We start from the raw sequence: 21,583 nt of genomic DNA, 5'->3' as shown, positions 1-21,583 counted from the left end.
CCTTCCCTGTTCACAGCGTCGGTCCAACAGCAGAGCCAGCTCCTCCTGCTGCTCCATCCAGGCGCCCCTTTCTGCCCTGCTGGAGGGACCCCTCCAGAGCTCCATGGGGCAGGTAGTCTGCATGGCCCAGTCAGCTCTTGGCCTGTCCGGTGGGACTGGTAGTTAGTGCTGGGTGGGGCGTGGGCCTTGCAAGGAGGCACCTGCCACAGGCCACCAAAGCAGCTTCTTTCTGTCGCTACCCACCTGAGCCTGGACTGCAGCCAGGGACGGAGGGGTGGGAACCTCCTCCACAACCCAGCTGTCCCGCTGCGCCAGGGAACCATCCACCTGGTCCCTTGATGGCCAAGTTGCAGGGAGTTCCCTCTCCCCTGCTCGCCCCCCTCCCCCCGCCCGAGGCGACAGGGGGAAGCTGGGGGCTTGTGAGGAGCCTGGCCTGCCAAAGGGGCGCCAAAGAGAGAGTGAGCGACAAGGCAAAGCGGAGCCGGGCTGTGCACTCCCAGCGCCCCGCCCAACGCGCTGCAGAGCCGGAACCGGCCTGCGGGACTCCGCCAAAGGGAGAGCGGAGCTGAATCTCGGTCCCTCGGGACCACGCCGCCAGCAAGTGCGGATGGTCTGACTCGGGCAGGCCCAGATGTGCCCAGGCAGATCACACCTAGGGCTGACCATTGCTCCGTATCTCACAAGTGGGGAGGGGGAGGGGGGCGCATGCGATCTCTGCTCACAGCTAAGCCCCAGCTGATTGGCAGGGTTATTGCGAGATGTTTGGGCAGGGAGTGTTTTAAGAGCGATGTAAAATATTGGCTCCCCAAGGCGCTGGAGGGGAAGCAGGTGGGGTGGGTCTCGGAGTGAACCCATGCAAGGGAGAGAACAATCCACATGTTTCCAGCCCAGCCCTGTGTTTATGGTCTGGGCCAGATGCAGGCTTGAGCACTTACGAAGACCCCCAAGGCAAGACTCTGACTGGGGGACCGTCCGGGCTGAGCAGAAGTTAAGGAAACGACCTGACTGTGAACAGAGACAGGCTGCGACTGTATAAGAGAAGGAGAAAGGGCCCAAGATGTTCTCCGTTATGGAAGGGACACGGCCAATGGGAGCGTGGCATGGGAAGTGGGTCCCGGCAGCTCTGTGGACTGGCCAAGCCCTGCCCGGCCTGTCCACAGGGTGAGAAATACCTACGGGCGTTTTGCTAATGGAACCCAGGGAGTTCCCTGCCCTGGGCGGGTCTCTGCATCCTGCCATGGCAAGCACCGTTATGGCAATTCCAACCCAGGGCCCTCCCCCTCGTTTGGGCCTGCTGCAGACGGGCACCCATCTGCCAGGCACCGAGCGTGGCGAGGTGGCCAGGCGGGCGTTGGGCTCCCCGAATACAGCACAGCTTCTCCATTTGTGTCGCAGACCCCAGGAGCCTGGGTGCGAGTCCCCTATACTGGTCCCTCTTGGGCTTTTCCAGCCCGGCCCCTTGTGACCTGCCTTGGGGCAGGGCGGCTCAGGGATCCCGGTGCCCATGTGACTCTCCCAGGCTGTAAAATGTCCCTGGTTGCCATGCCTGGCACCGCCTACTCCCCATTCTCGAGCACGACATTCATGCGAGAACCAGGGGTTCATGCGAGAACCAGTGGGGTGGGACTGGGGGTGAGCTGCTGGCTGGCTGGGCTGAGAGCACCTGCTGTTCTCTAGGCTATGTAGGGCTGAAGCATGTGAACAAACACCAGGTGCCCCACACCAGATGCAGCTCCCTCCTGCAGAAGCCCACCCAGTGCTCTGGGCAGGCCCCGTTCTAAGCCCTCCTTTCCCACGTCCTCACACCCCAGTCCCAGGTTCAATGTCTGGCTGAGCACAGCCGTGCCAGGGAACCCCCCTTGGAAGCTGGGGAGGGGGATGGGTGGGGAGCACCGAGACATCCAGGGATCCCACTGCTCCAGCTGAGCAACCGGCCAGTCCTTCTATGCCTAGAGTCTTGGACCTGGACCTGAGAGAGGAGAGACCTTCCCCGCCGGGGCCAAGGGTCCAGCCTTGAAACGGACGAGGGGGAACATGGGGGTACTAGCGCCGCAGCAGACCCACCGGCTGGGAGCCCGTAGAGGGAAATCCTGTTAAACCAACACTCCCCAACCCTCTGGACGCCCTGCCCGAGCTGGGTCCCCTCCGTTCCCCTTGCATAATGACAGGTTTCAGAGTAACAGCTGTGTTAGTCTGTATTCGCAAAAAGAAAAGGAGGACTTGTGGCACCTTAGAGACTAATCAATTTATCCGATGAAGTGAGCTGTGAGCTCACGAAAGCTCATGCTCAAATAAATTGGTTAGTCTCTAAGGTGCCACAAGTCCTCCTTTTCTTTTTCTGTTCCCCTTGTATCTCACCAGGGCAGCTGAGTGACTCTCATAACAGCCCCTTCTACTCCCCAGGTGTGTCTCTCTCCACAAGGCCTCACGCCTGCCTGCCAGCCCCGCAGGAGCCAGCGCAGCCCTGGGAGAGCTGCAGCCACTTCCGTGGGCACTGTCCATGCAGTGCTCAGCCGTGTGCTGGGGGTGCAGGCTTTATTCCCAGCAGCTGGGGGACAGGCAGGCACTGGGGGTCAGGCTGGTGCTAAGGGGGTGAGTATGTGTGCTGCGGTAGGGCCTGGGACACTCCAGAGCCAGCGAGAGCCAGGCTCTGCCCCAAGGAGCTCAGCAGGAGACATGGGTGCAATAGACAAACGGAGGACGGTCACGCGGACCAGCTGTGGGCCCAATCCAAAGCCCACTGCAGTCAAGAGAGCCTTTTAACTGCCTTTGGTGGGCCGTGGGGCAGGCCTTCCCCACTCAACCGGATGGGTCTGAGCCAAAGCTGAGGGCGAATGCTGCATGCGGAGGTACTGGCAGCTTCAAATGGGATCGCTGGGAAAGAAGCAATGTGGACACAGGCGTGGCCCCAGCAGAGGGAACCCTGCTCCCCTGTCGCAGGCCCCGGCCGTCCTGGCGCTCCCAATCTCAAGGCGGGAGAGAGATTGCCATGGTACCAGGCTCCTCAATGGGCTGGTGGCACAAACATCCACCGGGGCAGGTTTGGTGGCTTCTCGGCCTGGGGCTGCACACCTCTTGGGTTCCCCCGCTGAAGTCACCCTGCAGCCCCTGCCATGCTGGGAGCATGGAGGATCCCGCCAGACAGGCTGTCCTCTGTCCGGGCAGCCCTCAAGTGAGAGATGGCCTGTCCTCCTGGGACTTCCAGACCAGCCTCTAATGTTTAACCTTCCTTCTGTCCAGGCCTCCCCTTTCCGCCCCCTTCAGAGCCATCTCCTTCCTGCTCTGTCTTCAGGCTTTCCCCTTGCTATTCCCTGGCCCTGGCCCTCCCCCCAGGCCTGGGATGCACCATGGCCACCCTTCCCCTTCATCTAAATCCCTCCTTAATACTTTCTTCCTTCCCCACCCAGGCAAGGAATGTGGCTGCAGCCCTCATAAAGAGCACTGGGCCTGGGGCCAGGCTGGGCCTAGCTTGTTCTGTCTGTCTATTGTTGGTCTGTCTAGTTTGATTGGAGGCTCCTCGGGGCAGGGCTTTTGTCCCTGCTTTGGGCAGCCGGGGACCAATCCGTCAGCTCTTCGGAAGCAATATGAGCGAAAAGTTGGGGCTGAATTTGGAGCCGCTTTGGAGACCCAGCCCCAGCCTCTGCCCCAGCATCCCCCGTTCCCGGCGAGGCAGGGGAAGCAGCTGCAGATACTGAGCTCCGCGGCAGCTGGAGCGTTCAGCTGAGCATGGGGCCATCCCCCGCGTGGGCCTGTCTGGCTCCGCAGAGGGTCAGGGCACCATGCTACCCACAAGCCCCTTCTGTGCCGCGCTGACCCCTGCCTGGCGGCGGACGGGCTGTCCCGGCAGCGCCAGGCTTCTCAGCCGCCCCTGGAGGCGTATGTGTCGCTTTCCCGCCTCAACGCAGCGTGTGCTCCCGGGGCACTGCTGCTAGCATGGGGCCCTGGCCCCCGCCTGCGTTCCAGGGGGCACCTGCCCTGAGGAGCGGACCCCCCTGCTTAGCTCGTGCATGTCAGGAGTCTCCCTGCGCCCTCTGGTGGACATCATTCACACCTGCAGATTCACCTGGGACGGCCAGCTGCCTGGAGTGGGGTGGGAGGCCCAGGTCTGATAGGATCTGTCCAATCCCTCTGGCTTTGCCTTCCCACCTGGTGTCTCTTCCTGGAGCCTCTGGCAGGCGCTCTCCTCATCCCAGCTGAGAGAGGCAGAGCAGGAGGAGGGTTCCTGGGTGGGGACCATGTCACCCTTGCTCCCCCTCCCCCCAACCTTCCCAGGAAGAGTTAAGTTCCTTCTCTCTGATTTTGTCCAGTTGATGGCAATTAAGGGTGGGGTTTCCAGAGTTGTTTAAGGGACTTGGACACCCAGTTCCCAGGGCCTCAGGCATCCAAACCCCTTGGAATCCCTTAGTATAGATGTGAGTCAGCCCTGGGGTTAGCCCGGAGTCTGGGTGGGATGCTAGAGAAGGAGACAGATTGTTCAGAGCAGGACTAGCTGGGAAGGGGTCTGTGCGCCTAGCCACAGTGATGTGAGCAGACCAGGAGGTGACGTGGGGCCGTGCTGCTATCTCCAGTGTGCAGCTGGAGAGCTGAGGCTTAGCGAGACCAAGTCACGCACCCAAGGGAGCCTGGACCAGGCCTTGAATCCAAGCGTCTTGAGTCCCAGTCTGGTGCTCGAGCAACTAGCCCGTCCTTCGCATGGACGATCTCTGAGTATCAGAAACAGCTTCCCATCAGAGAGATGCTGGTGCAGAACAGCCTCTCCCGGGACGTGCTGGAAGCCTCAGCGCTTGGGAATTTTAGGAGGACACTCTTCCATTGGCAGGGTGCTAGACCAGAGCTGTGATCTCCCTCCCCTTGACCCTGTGTCACAGCAGAAGAGAGTTGGAGGAGCTCCCTTCCATCGAGACGTACAGAAAGGGAGGGTGCTTGGGGCTCAGAGCCACGGACTGGGCAACCTAATAGGGCTTTTCTGTCCCTCGGGTCTATGAGCTAGGGCTGAGAGCAGGAGCTGGGTTACAGGGCTTGTCTAATGGAGGTTGGGTCGGCTCGTGGTTCCTGCGGTGCTGGCTAGGTGATGGGTTACATAGGCTGGGAGGGGCCTGGGAAATGAGTGGGGCTAGGGGCTTGATATGGTTTATGGGGGCTGCGCTGTGGAGCCTGAGCTGGGCTGTGGTAGCTGGATGGGATAATGGGGCAATGGCAGGGGATTAGCGGAGCCGGCACTATGCGTAGCCAACCAGACAGAGAATATGCTGTTTTCTTCCCTCCTGCAAATGTGGATTCTTGAGTGAGTCACCAGCGTGCGGATCCCAGGAGTCAGACAGGCCTCAGCGGCAGATTAGCAGGTACCTGTATCCAGCTCACACCCCGGTGTGCCCCGTCTCTGCACATAGAGGACCACCCGACACAGACAAGGGGCTGCGGTGGGAGACCCCACCCCACCCACCCAAAGGGCCCTGGAGTCATCCCCTCTCTCTGCTAAAGGCATCTGCATGGCAAACACAAGCTCCCGAGCCGTGCTGTGACCCCCTCCCCCCGCAGGGCAGGAATCAGCCGCAGTGGCCTCCGGTCTGGTGATGAATCACACGCACACCCTGACACACACCTACCTGACACGCCCTGACACGCACAAGTACCCAACAGGCCCTGACACACACACATCCGACACGCTCTGACACATACACACCCAACACACACACATATCCGACATGCCCTGACACGCACACACACACCCGACACACCCCGACACACACACATATCCGACATGCCCTGACACGCACACACACACACCCGACACACCCTGACACCCCCCAACACACACACATATCCGACATGCCCTGACACACACACACACACCCGACACACCCTGACAGCCCCCAACACACACACATATCCGACATGCCCTGACACGCACACACACACCCTGACACCCCCCAACACACACACATATCCGACATGCCCTGACACACACACACACACCCGACACACCCTGACAGCCCCCAACACACACACATATCCGACATGCCCTGACACGCACACACACACCTGACACACCCTGACAGCCCCCAACACACACACATATCCGACATGCCCTGACACCCCCAACACACACATATATCCGACACGCTCTGACACATACACACCCAACACACACACATATCTGACATGCCCTGACACGCACACACACACCCGACACCCCCCCAACACACACACATATCCGACATGCCCTCACACACACACACGACACACCCTGACACTCTCACACACACATATCCGACATGCCCTCACACACACACATACCCGACACACCCTCACACACACATACCTGACATGCCCTGATGCACACACCCGGCACACCCTCACACACACACACATACACAACACACCCTGACACACACACACACCTACACCTGTCTTGCCCCCTTGGAACGGTGTTCCTTAGGGACAGAATAGGGGCTGGGTGGGGAGAGGCTGCCACAACCCACCCCCGCCCGCTCTGCCCTGGTACTAACCCTCTGCCCGTCCAGGTTCCTGACAAGGATCCCAGCATGACAACCACCCAGGCTGGGATGGCTAGCCCCCCACTGCCTGCACTGGGCTATGGCTCGGGCCCAGCCCAGCCTATACCCCAGGGATCGCCAGCCCCACTGTGCGCTGGGCACAGCTTCCCAAGAGCAAAGGCTGCTCCTGTGTCAGGGGATGGGGGTTTGTGGGCTTGGGAGCTGCCCAACCAGGATGTAGAACACCCTCCTCATTACTCCCATCACTTTGCATTGGAGCCGGACCTGCAGAAAGCCAGTGTACTGTGGTGGGTTCCAGGCTAGGCTCGACCTCAGCACGCCCTGGCATCAGCAGCCTCTGCCGCTCTGTGGGCATTGCAGGGCATCACGGGTACAGCGTGGACAGCAGCGGTGTCAGCCGCCCACACACTCCGTCCCTCCCCCTCCAACGCGCTGCTGCCCCGCTCCAGGTTCGTTTTCAGGACAGAGAGTGGCATGTTCCCTTTGGGGTTTTCTTCTCATTTACTCAAGCCTGGGAGAAGCAGCGTGGGAAATGCAGCGACCTGGCTGTTCTCTCTGTAAGGTGAGCCCAGGCAACGGGCGCGGGCAGGTGCGTGTGTGATCGTGCAAATGTCCGTCAGTGTGGGCAGGCGCATGGTGGCATATGGGTGTGAATTTGGGTGCCGCTGAGTGTGCGTGTGAGGGGAGGACTGAGTGGGTGTCCCCTGGACACGGGCGTGTGTCTCGGGGTGGGTGTGTCTAACATTGGCCATTGTGGAGAGACGTGGCAGGAGTGCTGTTCCAGCCGGCGTGACAGGGGCCTTCTGCTGGCTGGGGATGCTTCGTCCGTCCAGAGGGACCCCGCTCATTGAGCGGCGCTGCTCCATCCACAGTGCGGCCACTGGTGTCCGAGTCAATGGGACCCACTCGCTTGTACCCGGACCCAGCCCTGTCTGTGGCACAGAAAACCTCCTGCCCGATGGCTCCCCGCTCAGCCCTAACCCCCCAGGCTGATGCCTGGCTGGAGCTGGCGGTGTCTGGCACTCGACGTGGAGCAGAGTTAGCCGGGGGCCGGCATGCTTCTCCTGGCTTCTTGCAGCGCAGCTCCCATTGGCGCGGGGTGACGTGGCAACGTGGCCAGTGTGTGGAACCTATTTATTCAGTAGCTGGGAGCTGATTAGTTGCAGGTGAGCAGATTGCACGTGGTCTGGATTGCAGCGATATTTGGGACAATTCTGCTGGAATTGGAAACACATTGTCCTCGGGTCCCGCTGGCTCACAGAGGAAGGAGTGGCTGGGCTGGACGGCTAACAGTGTGTTAGCAAAGCTGGGTCAAATCAGACCCCAGCAGCCCCCCGCTTCCCTCGCTGCTTGGCTTGCTGGTGCAAAGCAAGACATGTGTTGCGGGGGTGGGAGGGAGAGATTCTCCCTCAAAGTGTTTAGCCTCCCTCCCGAATCCCATCCGCCCAAGCAAGCTTGTTCTGCAGCACCGGGTTGCTGGAAACGGCTCCCTAGCCACTCCCTAGCAGAGGGCCCGGGCACCTGTGAAACGAGGCTGTTGTGCTCAGCCTCACCCCACAGCGCACAGGACAGGTTGAGAGGACGGGTAGCCCCCACTCAAGGGAGATGCACCAGGGCCCCAAAGAAAGGGGTGGGCTGCAGGACTGGAACAGTGTACAGGGGGGTGGCAGGTCAGGGTTGAGGGGCACCGGCGGAGCTGTGGGGGGAGCCCAGGGCTAAGGGCTAGCAGGCGGCTGTGGGTCGGGGTTGAGGGGCACTGGCAGAGCTGTGGGGGGAGCCCAGGGCTGGACTAGCTCTGGCGGTGGGTCGGGGTTGAGGGGCACTGGTGAAGCTGGAGGGCAGCATTGCACCGCTGTTGCTCACGCTGACCCCGGGCCCATCCTGTGCAGTTAACCTGGCAGGCTCAGCTGGCCTGTGCTGGGGCTCAGGGTGCTGGTGCAGGAATCCGCCTGGCAGTTCTCTAAAAGCTTTCAATTACTTGAATAGCGCCGAGGCCCCCGGAGAGGGCTGCTGTCAGCAGGAGTGACGTGTTAAGTGGGGACTTTTCTCCATGCAACAAGATTACAGTGTTTAGCCGGGTCCCGGTTTAATTTCAATCACAATTATTAGCGTCTCTAATATTCTGCAGGCTTCCGGGTGCTGAGGCTTGTTCCGGGGGCGGTGGTTCTTCAGAGAGTTTGCTGGGTCATTACGTGGAGTTTGTTATCTGCCTTGAAGGGGCTGAGGGTTGGGAGGTGGGTTAGGTACTTCTCCCCTCCGCCCCCAAGACCCCCATGGCAGTGACCTGTGACCGGGGCTCTCCAAAATGCCCCCAACGCTGCCCTTCACTCAGGGGGAATGAGAGAGCAGTGTCCTTCCCTCCAGAGCTGAGCGCACTGCCCCACAGGGGCTGCTGTCATGGGAGCAGCCCACGGCACTCTCGGGAAGGCGGGGAAGGGTCTCAGGATTGAGGGGTCCACGGTGGTGGCCAGGGATGCGCACACACCCTCCCCAACCCCATGGGCCTGTGCACTCTCCTGGATTCTCGGTGCCCATTTGCGGCTCTCCCAGGGGAGTGGGCGCCAGGCCTGTCAGCTGCATGCATGTGCGGAGAGTTCCCTTTCTCTGCCACCTCATGCTGCGGCCGCCCCCGTCAAGAGTATTCAATGGGTGGGGAATGGGGGCACGTGCCATGCTGGAGGGCTGGGGGACACGTCATGTCCTCTGAGGCTGGAATTCTCAGGTGCCCACAGGAAGCTGCTCCAGGGAAGGGTCACAGGTCTCCATGTCAGAGGGGTGGGGGGAGGGACATCCAAGATGCCACGAGGGCCCCACCCTGGTCCTTTAGGGACCCGCAGTAGCAGCATGCGGTTCCTCTGCCGCGCCCCATCCAAGCCATGCAGAGCCCAGGTGCCGCGCAGAGCAATTCCCTGCATGTCCCGGAGTCCTGCAGCCTCCCTCCAGAGACCCGCCTGGGTGCAGGTGTCCGACTGGCTCTGTGGGGCATGCAAGGACGAGGCATCTACCCCGCCACCGGGGCTACGGGTGGTGTCCCTGGACCTAAACAGTCTCCACATGCCTCCCAGCAAGGGGGTTGGTGCAGGGCAGGGCCGCCAGGGGGCGCTGTGCTGAGAGGGATGCTCAGTTCAACTACACGAGCAGAGGAGCCAGCTCCAGGTCTGCTGGGACTCCACCCACACACCCCTCTTTGCCAGGATAGGACATCACAAGCATTACATCATTAGAACCAAATTTCATTGGCTCGGGGTTGAGCCTGAGGGCAGGACCCTGTCACCTAGCAACTCCTCGCAGCTGGTTAACCCTTTGGTGGCTGTCTCCCTCCCTCACTGCAAAAGTCTTTACATCCCCTCTTTTCTCTCTAGGTCTCTTCTCACCCCACTCTCCCTGCTCTCCCTTTCTCTCATTCCCTAGTTCCCCCCCCACAAGTGAACCACTCTTGCCACCCCCAAAGTCTGCTGAGTGCGAGCTAATTATTTGGATCGGCATCGGTCTCTCCCCCTGCCAAGAGCCATGTGCACTGGGAGCGTATCTAGCCTGCAATCTTATTCACTTTAATTGTCACGCTTCCCAGCTGGGTTTTGTGTTGCTTTCAAGTGGCGCTGCTGAGGCTGCTGCCGCGTTCTTCTTGGTTTTATATCCCTCTGTCTGGGATGGTTATTCATGCTAACTGTAAATTAACATTGCTAATTATATCACCGGGAAGAAATGGATTTACACCATCAGGGATCAGCATCAGTGCCGCAGGGCATCCCAGCGAAGCCTTGTGGAACAAACAGCTAATGGAAGCGAAGAGCTGGGGAAAAGACTCAAGGCTGGAGTCTGTACACATCTTATATGGGTCACCACTTGGTAAAGATTCTGGATAAGGCATCTGTCTATACCGTACTGGGCACCAGTCTGTGGCAATCTTCCTTAGCTATATACTATAGTGACTGGTCTCTGTAAACCCTTGGCAGGACACTAGTATCCAGTGACCGGCTTATGCTGCTTCGATCCAATACATGGCATCAACCTGCACCGATCCTGTATGGGGCATCGATCTGCACATTATGTATGGACCATCAGTCCATAGACACCCTGTATAGTACCTGCACAGATGGAACACTAATCTGTTCTTGTGTGCACAGGCCCAGACTGGGTACCCTCATTTCAGTAAGTTCCCAAGGGGGGGCATTATGCCACTGGGCCAGCTGGCATCTGTGGTAATAGTGGCTTTGCCAAGTAAGTGGATTATCAGTGGGGGAGGCTTGGGGGCATGATATGGGCTATGACACTAGACCCCAAGCAAGACCGGGCCAATGCCAATTGCTGATCATTGGAGACACTCACTGATGCTGTCTCTTCTTTCTGTGCCTGTCCTGCCCCATTTTGCATGGGTGTCATAGAATCATAGAATATCAGGGTTGGAAGGGACCTCAGGAGGTCATCTAGTCCAACCCCCTGCTCAAAGCAGGACCGATCCCCAACTAAATCATCCCAGCCAGGGCTTTGTCAAGCCTGACCTTAAAAACTTCTAAGGAAGGAGATTCCACCACCTCCCTAGGTAACGCATTCCAGTGTTTCACCACCCTCCCAGTGAAAAAGGTTTTCCTAATATCCAACCTAGACCTCCCCCACTGCAACTTGAGACCATTACTCCTCGTTCTGTCCTCTTCCACCACTGAGAATAGTATAGAACCATCCTCTCTGGAACCACCGCTCAGGTAGTTGAAAGCAGCTATCAAATCCCCCCTCATTCTTCTCTTCTGCAGACTAAACAATCCCAGTTCCCTCAGCCTCTCCTCATAAGTCATGTGTTCCAGACCCCTAATCATTTTTGTTGCCCTTCGCTGGACTCTCTCCAATTTATCCACATCCTTCTTGTAGTGTGGGGCCCAAAACTGGACACAGTACTCCAGATGAGGCCTCACCAATGTCGAATAGAGGGGGATGATCACGTCCCTCGATCTGCTCGCTATGCCCCTACTTATACATCCCAAAATGCCATTGGCCTTCTTGGCAACTTCGTGTCATTTGATCGCTCTGAAGCTGGAAGGCACTGGCTGAGGTGCGGGGAATTGGGGCATGTGGGTGGGGAGCCGGGACTCAGCCAGAGTGTTCCCCTCCCTCAATGACCTGAGCATCCTTCCTAAAATCTCTGCAATCCTGCTGCTTTCCGGGGACTTGCTAATTAGGCTGCTCTTAGGAAAAAAGTGATGACCTGACCTTTGCCCCCCAAAGACAACCTGTGTGATCCCCTCACCACTGCTCCCGCAAGTTCTGTGTGGCTGGGCCAGACAGAAAAGCAGAAGGGAACCTAATCGGTGGTGGTGAGGTGCAGAGCAGAGCTCCACTCCTGGTATCTGCCCAGCGCCCAGGCTGTCTGTGCCAGTGGGGCTCTCACTGGCAGTGCCCTGGGGCTGAACTCCCAGCCCAGCAGCAAGCGGGAAGCACAGGGAGAGTCCTTAGCGCTCAAGGGATGCTGAATGTGCTTGCACGTCCCAGTACAGTGTGAGCAGCCTGCCAGCGTCCTCCACGCAGAGCTCTGCTAATGCAGCCCAGTCCCTGCCCCACTGCTCTGCCAGGGCAATGCTCCCAGCAGTTCTAGTCCTGCCCCTCCCCTTACCAGCTCACACATGCAAGGCCAGCTCCCAGAGCTCGTGGAATGTGGCCCAGGCCCTGCAGCTGCACAGGGATGGAGGGAGGCGGGCCCTGCAGCTCACCCACTTCAGGATTGTCCCGCAGCCTCAGGCCTGATGGAGCTTCCTAGGAGATGGGCAGCTCAAATGCTTCCTCCCTTTCCCTCTGTCCCCCTCCCCCAGTGCAGTCTCCCCAAGGGCCTTTCTGCAGGCGGGGGGGGGGATGCTGCTAGCAGGGTCAGGTGTTCATAGCAGCTACTGCCCCATTCTCCCCCAGGTAATGCGCAGCCAGGGAAGCAGGGGCTGTCTGGTACAAGCTACATTTCAATGGGTCTTTGGGTGACAGACGGCGGGAGCAGCTGTCCTGTCTCCATGGCATGCAGCCAGCACGGGGCAGCCTCTGACGCGGTTTGGGCCAGTGGGACCCAACCCGTGTTCCCATCCTGGGCTAATAACTTAGGGTACCCGTCACACAAGGCCTGGCCCCCTGCACAGGGAAAGACGGCCGTGCAGGAACTCTTCCTGCAGGGGGACAGACCCGACCCACTGCAGCCCCCCCCCCGGATCAGGGCTGTCGCAGGTTTCTCTCTCTGGCCAAACGGTTGGCTCCATGCAGCTAATCAGCTGGGCACTCTTTTACCCTGCAAATTGAAATGGAGCTGCGTCGCCCCCTCTCCTCCTGTTCTTCCTCACCCCGGCTTCCTTTGCTGTGTGTGGCTGATGATGAACCAGGCAGAATACAGAGGAGACTCCTCCTCGCTGACCAAAATAAAGCATTTCTGGGGTTGTTAAGCAAATTGAGTGCCTGGGCTGCGACTCCTTCTCATTTCTTTGTCTTAATGAGAGTGAAAATGGGGGTTTATTAATCATTTGGGCTTTAAAAATTGACTTAAAGTGGTTCACTTTATAAAGAAAAATCAATAACAAAAAGAAAATAGAAGTATGTAAATGGCCAGGAGTGACAAAAGCAGCCAATTACCAAAAAAACGAGGGGCTGTTATAGGTTCCATTAACTCAATTATATTTTCTAAAGGGTCCCCCTCCTCTCTCTCCAGACTGTACTTTGCGTAATTTTTACATCAACTCCAAGCCATTAACTTGCATACAATTATTTGTTGGGGAAAGATGTGATTCCATCCATGCTGGGGCCGGGGCGGGCGGCCGGGACGGGCGGCTTTTCCAGCGGATTCGCTCTCGCCGATGCCGAGGGTGAAGAAGCAGCCTTTTGAGATTGTTGGGGGGGTGGCTGGCATTGCGGAGGGGCCTGGAGGGGGGCTGGCACACTGCACAGAGCTGCCCCGTGGCCCGTTTCTGCTGTGGACACAGGCACAATGTGGCTGTGGTCACAAGCGGAAGGAGCCTGGTGGCGGCAGCCTGCTCCGTGGCTCTGGGCGGCTTGGCTGCACTTGGCATGATGACTGGTCTCCGTCCAAGAGAAGCCCAGGACTGAGGCTGCAGAGTTGCTGCAGGTCAGGCTATGAGCCATTGTCAGGGCTGCCTGGGGGGCCAGCACTGGGACGGCGGTGGGGGCTGCAGGGCGGGTTTGAGGGGCAGCAGCAGAGAAGAGGTTTGAGCTCAGGTTAGAGCCCCGGGCTCTGGGACCCTCCGACCGCCTGGAATCCCAGAGCCAGGCTCAGGCCCAAGCCTGAACGTCCACATTGCAGTTTACAGCCTGGCGAGCCCGAGTCAGCCGACCCAGCCCAGCTGCAGCGTACGCACCCCCTCAGAGCCTCTTCTCACTCCCGCAGCCTGGGGTCGTCTCTCAGGAGCCGGTGGGTTGGCAGCCCTGGGGTAGCAGAGGTGAGAGGTGGTTTCCAGGGGTGGGTGGCAGCATGAGCGGGTTTTTACTGGCTCCTTTTTCGCAGAGCCCCCGATGGCAGCTCCTTGTGCTTCCCAGCCTGGCTGGCGTAGCCCAGTGGGCTGGTAGATTACTCCAGCTATCCCTGAGATGCCGCTGCCCAAACAGACAGCCTCCTGCCAGGCCTGGGGTTGTTGTCCCTCCCTACCTGGCAGCTCGCACACCCTGCTAAGCAGCAACATGCGGCCTGGTGGCTTAGCACAATTCTCCCCCAGTGAGATTTTCCCAGGGGGCGGGAAGTGGGCAACTGAAACCACAGTCACAGTGGGAGTGTGTCCCCCGCCGTGTGCAGAGGTGGCAAGAGGCCAGGCGCAGACCCTGCCAGCCAGGTGGTGGCTCTGCCCAGCGATAAAGGCGCCATTGTCCCCTAGGAGATGAATGGGGCAGGCACTATATGGCAATGGGAGATTTCATGTTTAAGGTGGGCACAGTGGGGAAGCCACTCCCGCCCCTCCAAACCCTATAATCCTCTGCAGTGCAGGCATAGGGGGGCCTGCAGAATCTCTCCCGGTTGCTCCATGTACAATCCTCATCACTGTAGCATCTGCATGAGCAGCCTGCCGACTGCAAAGGCCCTGGGAAAATACAGTTCCTTGTGGCCCTTCCGTCCTGGGATCTCCCTGCACTTCACAAACACGAATGAATTCATCCCCACTCCACCCCACCCCAGAGACTGTCCCCAGCTGTCAGATGGAGAGAGACAGACACAGAGAGGGCAGCCAACATTTTCCAAAGTGGCTCTTCATTCTGGGTGCCAGATTCCGGTGGTTCCAGCCAGGCTGAGCCACTCAAAGCTAGCATCTGCTTTTGAAAATGGGCAGGTCACTCAGGGAGAATCAGAACCAGGAGCCAGTCCAGCTCCCCTCCCTCCCGGTCCTGTGCACAGACCATGCCTGTTGCCTTCCTCTCTGTGCGGACCTGCTCTAGGGGCAGGTTACCGGGCAGGCCGCTGCATTCTGGGATGCACCCATCCTCACCTGTAACACCTAGGGGTGGCTCACAGGGCCCTGTGTCCCAGCACAGCATGCTCCATCCTGAGCCAAGCCACCCAGGGGACTTGCAGTTTGCTTAATTGCAAGGCACATGCAGCCTGGAGTCTCCAGGAAGGTGCCATGTGGCGCCGAGCCAGGCCTGGTAATGAAGCCAACCAGCCACGTATCTTGGGCTCCTTCAAACATGGGAGAAAGGGGAAGTTACACGCACCCGCCCATACCCCTGGCTGAAGGGTGATTGGGGCAGCCCCTTATTCTCTGTGACTGGCTGATCAGCGCACAGGTCACCTGCAGGCCCAGGGAGTTCAGTCTCGTTACTCCTTTGTGGGGTAGAGCCTGGGGCTCGTTAGTGGGGGGGGGGGGTTCCAGCAAGGAACACCCTATGAGCTGTTTGTACATCCCAAACCAGGTGGCAGCTCCCAGCCATGCGGCCTGTGTCCTTCTCCCTCCCCAGACAGGCTGATGCCAGGGAGGCGGCAGCCAGGGGGGACTCCGAGGAAGTGGGCTCTCTCAGCGTTTGTGCGTATTCCTGGCTGCTGAACGCCTTTCAACACACAGGGAAGCCACCTGAGCCCTTTTTTCTGCCAGTGTTGAGTTAGGGGCCATGTAAAACTAATTGGATAAACATGGGTCCCCTCTAACTCAGTGCAGATGTCTCCTCGGAGCAGGAACAGGCTGCAAGCTCCCTCCGAAGCCTGGACAGCTGCTGCGCCAGGGTCATCTCAGCAAGTGGAGCCCTCCTGGTTAGAGAGGCAGCCACTTGCGGTGACCGGACCCAGAGCCAAAGGCCTGTTGCAGAGACCACCCAGGGCCAGCCTGAGCGGCTGTGTGTGGTGCCAGGGGCTTGAGCCGTGGGCAGGGGTCTGGCAGGTGGAAGGTCTCAGATTGCATCTCACTCACGTCAAGAAGCTTCCCCGGGACGCCCTTCGGGGCAGAATCTGGCCCTTGCTGAGGATCAAAGGCCAATGAAATCCAGGTAACTCCATTGAAGCCAACGGGGTTAATCTAGATTCACACCAGAGTACTGGAGAGCAGCATCTGGCCCCGTGTGGTCATTCGTTAGTAGAACAGGCTTCACTGCTCTGCCCCCATCCCGTCCCACAGACAGAAGCTGGCTGGAGGGATTTGATTAATGTGCTTCTGGGCCAAATCCTCAGGGCCTTCACTCCACTTCTAACCAGGAGTTTGGCTTGACCCAGGCTGCCAGGCTTTGGCCCCTTGCTATGCTGACCACCTGGGGAAATGGCCCCAGAGAGTGGCTGTGGAATCTCCCCTGGAAGCTTGCTGGCCTGTTGGCTCCCAGTGCAGGCTGCAGGTAGCAGGAATGGTGCAGAGCTGGGAAGACAAGGGCTCCCGGAGGGTGCGATGCTCAGTGAAGCGACAGACACAGCTCAGCTACGCTGGAGCCTCGAGAGGAGGGCGAAACCGCAGGACAGGTTTGATTTTGTCACATCTGGACCCGGTGTGCACATAAGAGGGCCAGAGGGCGGGTGCGGGGTCTCAGTCACATTCTGAGCAGGGAGGCTCCGGATCTGCGCTGAATGCTCTGGGCAGTTTGCTGTAAGTTCTGGGCATTTGCAAGGGGATTGGTGAGAAGGCAGCATCCCAAGGAGCCTTTCAGCTGGGCAGTCAAAGATCAAGGAAGTCCCTCCCAACGCTCCTCCTCCCAGCAATGGGACAAGGTCACTTTGCTGCTTCCCTGGCCCCTCTCCACCATGCAGTTTTTGACACGCTACTAAATGTCCTGCATGGTGCTCTTGGAAAGGGCAGCCGCAGCTCCTCGATTCAGTGTGGGCCGGGCTGCAGGGACTGGCCATGCAGGGTGGGCGAGGGGGGGGCGGGGGCGGTCAGTGCGCCCAATCACGGAACAACAAACTTCCTCCTACATGCTAATGCATCAGAACAGAGCTTCCTTCCCCACCACATCTGTGGAACTCCATGAGACAGGGTCTGTGGCTCCTGGTCACAGTTGGACCTTTCATTTCCAGGGGAAGGGCCAGAGCATGGCTGGGGATTTCCACATAATTAGAGCAAACACATGGTTAGTTCCTTCCTCTCTAACCCATGGGACTCCTTCCATGGCAGTTCCTTCCCGCACCATTTCCTGGTGTGTGCACGGTGACCTGTCAAGGGGTCAGAGTCTTGGTTTGGAGCCGCTTCCAGATGTCTCTGAATGCCTTTGGTCTGGCGATTAGGGTGGAAATCTCACAAGAACAGCCCATCCTGGGGTCCTGCTGGCACTCCCGGTCCAGATGAAACCCAGAGGGGCCGAGTCACCTGGCAATGGGAAGGAAGGTGACACAGAGCGTTCATCATGCATCACTGAGTTTGAGGCTTGGCAGAAAGCCCCAGAGGATCGGGTGGGAGATTTGGGGCTGAAGGTTTGGGTTCTGGTTTCCTATCCACGCCCCCTCCCAAGCAGACTCTCTGGAATCCTGCAGTTACTGATTAGATACAGGGTCTTTGCAGCCAACCCCACAGCAGCTCCCACGCTGGATTCATCCATAGACTTTGTCTCTTACAACAATTAAAAAATATTTGATAGAGGACGCAGTCTGGCTTCCCCCAGCCTGTTCTTCGCCCCATCTCTCTCGCCAGCCCCTGATATGCTCATCTCTTTCCCGCAGCCAGGGACGGTCAAGGTTAAGGAGGACGTTTCTGAAAGCTTACACTTACATGTCTGAGCCATGCAACGTTTCATAGCTCCAAGGGCATCCTGCACAGGAAAGAGGGCTGGGGTTATGGAGAGGTTACCCTCCTTGGTTTGAGGGGGGGAAAAAGAGGGAGATTAAATTAAAAAGGAAAAAAAAGGCCTATAACTGCCTGCTGACAGGCTCGCTGGTCTTCATCCATTTTATTGTCTTGTTTTCTGCAGCAGCTGTGCCGCAGCCATGCAGGCAGGAGGCCAGGCCTGGTGCTCCCTGGCCAACTCACAAACCGTCTCTTGTGGGCTGGCACAGGGGCCCGGTAAATGCATCCCCTCTCCCGGGGTTCCCCCCACCAGGTGTCAGCGGGGCAGGCAAGCCTATGGCTGCAGCAGGCAGCGGGTGTCGGTGCAGAGACAGGGGACACAGGGGTTCCCGGGAAGAGGAGGGTGGCTGGGTTTCATTGTCTATCTATTCCCTTGACAGGTCAATTTTCTCTTGTATTTTACAGTACCTTTTGGGGCACCAGAAATTTGATCTTGTTGCGGATTTATTCCCTTACCTGGTCTTTGTTTAACGGCTTTGTTGTTTGGTGAGCTCTGGGCTGGTGTGATGTAGAGAACACGTCCCACTCTTCCACTTCCAACCGGACATCTCCCAAGAGCTCCAGTGGTCTTGAGCAAGCCTCCGGAAATAGACTCACCGTGGGAGCAACTCCATCGTTTCCTCTCCCCCTGTTAGCCAGCTAAGGGCATCTACATGGAAAGCGGATCTTTGGTTCCTGGGAGTTTCACCTGTTCCCAACCTGGCATCAGGACCCTCTGGGTGGGCGAAAAGCAGGCAACATCCCATGAGGGTGTCACCCAGAAGATTTTGACTCTACAGGAACAATGGGGTGCCTTCCATCTGGGGTCCCCGAGTGCATTAACTTTGAAATAATCCACACCAGCCCTCCCCACTGTGCTCCCTGGGATGGTTCAGGAGCTTTCTCCCCACTCCACAAGAGGGGAAACTGTAGAAGTCAACGGCAAAGCTGGGAATAGAACCCAGGCGACCCATCCCGCTGCTCTAACCACTTCGCTCACAGAGCTGGGAACAGCAGGCAGGAATCCTAGCTTCCAGTCCTGTCCACGAAACAGACTGGGTCAAATCCATCCCTGAGGTGACTCTGGTGAGGTCAGTAGCATTGCACCAGGGCTGGATTTGGCCCACGCTTCCTCCCCTATTTCCACTTGAGGCTACGTAAGATGAAGTCCCCTAAGGAAGGAAGATCCTGCTTTCCTGCCCTTCAGAAATAAAGAACAAGGAAGAGGGCCAGGTGGGGATAGGCGAGGGGGAAAGAAGAGGATTGATCCTGAGCAGAACCTCCCGCCCTACCAGGCGCCAGCCTCTCGTTAATTGGAGCTTAAGATGCTAGGCTCAGTCCAGGGAGTCTGGGGGGCCAGAAGCTCTGCTGTCTCCCATCCTCAAGCCCCACGCTCCAGTTCTTCAGTGTCAGAGGCAATTGTCGGCCCTTTCCCCAAAGCAATTTGCCCCGGCACTGCGCAGCCCAAGACAGTGGTTAAATGCTGGGCGCAAGGCGGGCCCGGGGTACCTGAACTGCATTGTGCATTCGGGACCCCCACGGCTGGGTTCTTGCTTGGGGGGGGGGTCACCTGGCCGGGAGGAGGCTGGGGAGGTGTGGAAGCAACATGCTTGGCCTCGGGGTGGGGAGCAGGGTGGCCGGGGGGGGGGAAGGGGGGGGGCGGGAGTGCCTTGTTGCTCGGCAGTGACCCCTTGTGGCTAGCTGGGGAGTGGCATGGGAAGGCTCCAGGGAAGGCTTGTCCTTGGGGCGGGAGCCCAGTGCAGCAGCCAGCCAGGATCAGGCTCCCACTGAATTGCGTGCAGCACAGAGAAAAGGGCCCTGTCCTGAGGAGGCTACAGCCTGACAGTGGGGAAACAGTGGGCCTCAGGCGTCCAGCAAGGATGCAGGGCCCTTGAGGGAAGCACCGGGCTGATGCCGTGGGGACCCTGGCAGAGCCCATGGCATTAACCCCTTTGGCCCCAATCTCAGCAGACCACGAGGACCCAGGGCTGCCTTGTTCCGGGCACATCGCTGCACCCGCCCGTCCCGCGCACCTGCTCCTGCAAGGCGCATCGCTGCGGAGGAGGTGACTCCTCCGGGCCCATCGAGACAACACTAGGGTGCTGAGACAGGAGCCTGGGCAGCACCCAGTGCATTAGCCCTGTAGCTAGAGTGGCTCAGTGCTGGGGGCGTGATTGGCTCTGGCTGTGTAACTCTCAGGCCTGAGCGCCTGGCTGGAGGGACAGGAGGTTCTGGCGAGGGGCAGCCAAGGGAGGAATTGGAGGAGAAGCAGGAGGGCGATTTGCTTGTTCTTGCTCCTCAGCCAGCCTGCTTGACCATCGACCCTGCCCTAGCCATTCAGAGACCCCCCCAGTTCTAGCAGTGGGTTTGGTGCAAAGGGCCCCCCATCGGCATCACTGGCCAGCCCCCCCGGTACACAAGGGCAGCTCCGTGCAGCCCACTCCAGAGAAGTGCTTGCTACCCACATGCAAGGTATCCCTCTGCCTCCGCCACTCATCCGTTCCCAGCAGCTTCCTCTTCCTGCTCCATCTGCATCTGTCCTCAGGGCGCTTCAAAGAGACTTTTGTCAGCTCCTCTTGGACACATTGCCCAGGCCCAGCCACTCGCAGTCCTGCCTGCCTCCTGCTCAGGCTATTGTCCTGGAGTCGGGCGGGGAGACGCAGCGCACGTCTCGGGGGCAGGGTAAAGAGAAGCTTCATCGTCATCCCTAAACAGAGCGCAGGAGACAGGCGGGGACATGGTGCCCATGCCAGAGCAGGGGCTTCCCCACTCAGTCTGCTGCTGGCTCCCTGAAGGGCCAGGCTGGCTGGGATCTGAAAAGCAGATATTGTCCACTGGGCTTTGTGCATCGTCACCCCCATGCAGGACTCCCGAATCTGGTGGTGCCCAAAGCAGACCAGGACCTGACCAGCTGCTTGGGGAACGCTGGATGATGCCGGGGAGGAGGAGCGGTCCCTTGGCTTTTCCAGAGGGTGGCAGAGCTAGAGGGGGGCTTGTGTGCACTGGGGCCAGGCTGGGAGCAAAGGGGTGGCCCCCTGGGTGTTCTGCAGTTCTCTCAAATTTGCTGGGTCTGGGGCAGTGCGCTCCAGGGCTGGACTAGCTCGACCCTCTGCCCCGACAAGCCCCAGATGAAACAAGCTCTTGTATTGCCCTTGCAAACAGAGGGTGAGGGCACGTGAGGCTGCCAGTTTTCACTGCCACGTTTGCCCTCCCTGCCTGATGCCTCAGGGCGATGCCAGGGCTTGTTCACTGGTTAGGACACGGGCTCAGTTTCGCACGTGAAACGTTCTGGAGCTGGCACCCAGGGCAAGCTGACCACGGCCGCTCCCACCAAGTTAGCTCCAGAGGGGTAATAGGAATGGGAGCCGTCTGTGCTGCAGGCCTGGGAGTGATTTGCAGAGGTGTGAATGACGCGCCCTCTCTGGACCATGACACTCAGTCTCACCTATTTCTCAGTCGACCCCTCTAATTCCCAGCAGGGTGAGGATTTGGGAGAGCTCTTCCACTGCTCACCCGGGGGCCAGGGTGCCGTGCTTGGCTCAGCTCCTCCTGTCCCGCAGGTCATTCAGCTTCTTAGCTCAGCCTTTTCCAGTGTGTGGGGCAGCGCAAGGCCCTGAGCAGAGGAGGCCCCGGCGGGAGCGGGAGGAGCCCCACAGGATCGCACAGGTGTGGATGCCGGGCTGGGCTTGCAGACTCTGGCAGCCAGTCAGTTTCTGGCAGGTGTTTTGCAAGGGGCCGCTCCCACTTGGCTGCCTTCCCCTTAACCCCACTCTGACTTCCTGGCCTGTCTGCGTGGGATGCACAGCTCTTCTCCCAGGACTCTGCCATGACCTTTGGGGTGGAGGATCTGACCTGGGGAGGGCGTGC

Source organism: Caretta caretta, chromosome 14, assembly GCF_965140235.1.
Source record: "Caretta caretta isolate rCarCar2 chromosome 14, rCarCar1.hap1, whole genome shotgun sequence".
Lineage (NCBI taxonomy): Eukaryota > Metazoa > Chordata > Testudines > Cheloniidae > Caretta > Caretta caretta.
This window is presented reverse-complemented; position numbering follows the sequence as displayed.